Source organism: Larimichthys crocea, chromosome XIII (genome assembly GCF_000972845.2).
Source record: "Larimichthys crocea isolate SSNF chromosome XIII, L_crocea_2.0, whole genome shotgun sequence".
Lineage (NCBI taxonomy): Eukaryota > Metazoa > Chordata > Actinopteri > Sciaenidae > Larimichthys > Larimichthys crocea.
The window spans coordinates 16,691,864-16,695,473 of record NC_040023.1 but is presented as its reverse complement, the minus strand read 5'-3'; the positions used below and the strand labels follow the sequence as shown (position 1 = coordinate 16,695,473).

Genomic DNA, 3,610 nt, shown 5'->3' with positions numbered 1-3,610 from the left:
TTCACCCCGGTGGACGAGAGGGTAGCCTCCCTTCGCCTTCGGGTGGGGGGATGGGTCCTGACTGTCGTCTGTACCTATGCACCAAATGGCAGTTCAGAGTACCCACCCTTTTTGGAGTCTTTAGATAGGGTGCTGGAGAGCGCTCCCTCTGGGGACTCCCTTGTCCTTCTGGGGGACTTCAGTGCTCACATGGGCAGCGACAGTGAGACCTGGAGGGGCGTGATTGGGAGGAACGGCCCCCCTGATCTGAACCCAAGCGGTGTTCTGTTATTGGACTTCTGTGTTTGTCATGGATTGTCCATAACGAACACAATGTTCAAGCATAAGGGTGTCCATATGTGCACTTGGCACCAGGATGCCCTTGGCCGCAGTTCGATGATCGACTTTGTGGTCGTGTCGTCGGACTTGCGGCCACATGTTTTGGACACTCGGGTAAAGAGAGGGGGGGAGCTGTCAACTGATCACCACCTGGTGGTGAGTTGGCTCCAATGGTGGGGGAGGATGGTGGTCAGACCTGGCAGGCCCAAACGTTCTGTGCGGGTTTCCTGGGAACGTCTGGCTGAATCTCCTGTCAGAAAGAGTTTAAACTCCCACCTCCGGGAGAGCTTCACTCCGCTTAATGTCCCGGGGGAGGCGGGGGACATTGAGTCCGAGTGGACCTTGGGGGGCGGCAGTAGTTCAGTCCATAGGAATTTGGCTTGGGAACCGGAGGGTGGCCGGTTCCCTTGAGCAAGGCACCGAACCCCCCCAACTGCTCGCTGGGCGCTTCTCAGGGGGGCTGCCCATCACTCCACCATCTCTCTCCACATTTGCATGTCTATGAGCCCTTGTACCTTGTACTGCATGTGTGTGTCTGGGTTAAAATGAATGTCAAAATAAAACAGAGTGAAAAAAGAATTTCCCCATCGAGGGATTAATAAAGTATATCTTCTTCTTAAAAAAAAAAATCTTCTTCTTATTCTTGTTCCGTTCCTCCATTGTCGAGGCGGCTGACCGGAGCTGTGGCCGTAAGGTGGTCGGTGCCTGTGGCGGTGGCGGTGGCCCCCGAACCCACTGGTGGACACCGGCGGTGAGGGATGCCGTCAAGCTGAAGAAGGAGTCCTACAGAACCTTTTTGGCCTGTGGGACTCCTGAAGCAGCTGACGGGTATCGACGTGCCAAGAGGAGTGCGGTGGTTGCAGAGGCAAAAACTCGGCCGTGTGAGGAGTTCGGTGAGGCCATGGAGAACGACTTTCGAACGGCTTCAAGGAGGTTCTGGACCACCATCCGGTGGCTCAGGCGGGGGAAGCAGTGCACTGTCAACACTGTGTTCAGTGGGGATGGGGTGCTGCTGACCTCCACTGGGGACGTCTTGGGTCGGTGAAGGGAATACTTCGAAGACCTCCTCAATCCCACCAGCACATCTTCCTTTTCAATCCCACCAGCACATCTTCCTTTGAGGAGGCAGAGTCTGGGGACCTCGTGGTGGTCCCGCCCATCTCTGGGGCTGAGGTCGCTGAGGTAGTCAAAAAGCTCCTCGGTGGCAGGGCCGGGGGTGGATGAGGTCCGCCCAGAGTTCCTCAAGGCTCTGGATATTGTGGGGCTGTCTTGGTTGACACGTCTCTGCAACATCGTGTGGACATCGGAGGCAGTGCCTCTGGACTGGCAGACCGGGGTGGTGGTTCCCCTCTTCAAAAAGGGGGACCGGAGGATGTGCTCCAACTATAGGGGGATCACACTCCTCAGCCTCCCCGGGAAGGTCTTTTCGGGGGTCCTGGAGAGGAGGGTCCACAAGATTGTCAAACCTCGGATCCAGGAGGAGCAATGTGGTTTTCGTCCTTAGTTACCCTTAGCGCGGTCCTGGAGGGTGCATGGGAGTTCATCCGACCAGTCTACATGTGCTTTGTGGACCTGGAGAAGGCGTTCAAACATGTCCCTCGGGGAGTCCTGTAGGGGGTGCTCCGGGAGTATGGGGTTCCTGGACCCATTAATACGGGCTATCCGGTCCCTGTACTCTCAGTGCTAGAGCTTGCATTGCCGGCAGTAAGTTGCGGATGATCTAGTCCTGTTGGCTTCATCGGAGCACGACCTTCAATTCTCTCTGGAGCGGTTTGCAGCCGAGTGCGAAGTGGCTGGGATGAGAATCAGCACCTCCAAATCCGAGGCCATGGTTCTCAGCCGGAAAAGGGTGGAGTGCAGCCTCCGGGTCAGGGATGAGATCCTGCCTCAAGTGGAGGAGTTCAAGTATCTCTGGGTCTTGTTCACGAGTGAGGGAAGGATGGAACGGGAGATCGATCGGCGGATCGGTGCGGCTTCTGCAGTGATGCGGACTCTGCACCGGTCCGTCGTGGTAAAGAAGAAGCTGAGCCAAAAGGCGAAGCTCTCGATTTACCAGTCGATCTACGTTCCTACCCTCACCTATGGTCACGAGGTGGCGAAGCGGCCGAAATGAGCTTCCTTCCGGGACCGCCTCCCGGAGGCCGCCTCCCAGAGGGAAGACCCAGGACACGCTGGAGGGACTATGTCTCTCGGCTGGCCTGGGAATGCCTTGGGGTCCCCCTGGGAGAGCTAGAAGAACTTTTAATTACATTTTGTCAATTAAAAAACTACATTAAAAAAAACTTCCACAGTTTGGTCGGCAGGGGGCGCAGGACAGAAGAAACACTTAGAACGGGTTAAAATTAGGACTGCTGATGCTGCTGAACATGAACGTTGGGCTCCTACTTTTGTCTTTTTTTTTTTTTAACTGTTCGCGTTGATACACACATCTGCAATGATGCAGGCTGTGGACTGCTGGAGAACAACCGCTGCGATTGTACTCTGCCTTTTGGGATGCCATGTCTCCAGAGCTGTCAGCAAAACATTACCAGAGGACACAGTCTGCTGGTTAACTGCACTGTCAAATAAAGGTGAAAAGTCCAAATACAAACAAAACAATAAGAAAGAATTAGGTTATAGATTGCAATCAAAGACATCCATGGTGCTTGGAGGATGAGTCCTAAACTAATTGAATTTTCTTCTAGCACCACCACAAGGTCACAGGGATGTATAGAAGGAAACCACAGGTACTGATCTGGGTTTTTATTCTTTGAGCTTTGGGGCTCATCTGCTGACGGCACATATGATGAACATATACAGTTTAAAACATTTACATTAACAAGAAAATGAAAAGAACGAGTCATCTAAAGGTAGAAATGAGCACATATACTGAGCCATTGGATTTGATCGGGACGGTATAGACAGTGAATCCACCACAGGTTTCTCTGGCTCAAAGTGTGTGCTCTGGATAAAACACCTGTAAAACGAATTTATTATTGAAGCAGACAAATGAGACTGTAACACAAATGTTTCTAACAAACTGACAGAAAGATTATTGTTAAATATAAATGCCTACCTCAGTTGTTGGCACCAAAACCCGCACTGCAATTAGAAAAAAAAGACAGATAATGAGGTCTGAGCTGCTATCATTAGAGGTAAGATTTCTCAATATTAATTAAATTAATCTCTCACAAGAGGATTTCTTCTTGTAGTAAATGAGTCCAGCAACAGCAAAGACCAGACCCAACAGTAGCCCTGCTATCCCAAGAGTGAGCTTATTCATCCCCGGGTCTGTCATGGGCTCTGAAAACAT

General features: G+C 51.9%; 1 protein-coding gene across 1 annotated transcript in view; it reads right to left on the bottom strand.

Moving 5' to 3' along the window:
• The window catches only part of LOC104923045 (H-2 class II histocompatibility antigen, A-U alpha chain), a 6,386-nt gene extending 2,784 nt beyond the window's left edge, over positions 1–3,602 (bottom strand). Inside the window, exons 1-2 of the mRNA XM_027287139.1 lie at positions 3,490–3,602; positions 3,374–3,399 (exon numbers count right to left, since the gene is read on the bottom strand). The gene's annotated coding sequence lies outside the window, so the exon portion shown is untranslated. The remainder of the gene's footprint in view (positions 1–3,373; positions 3,400–3,489) is intronic.
• Positions 3,603–3,610: the final 8 nt, after the last annotated feature.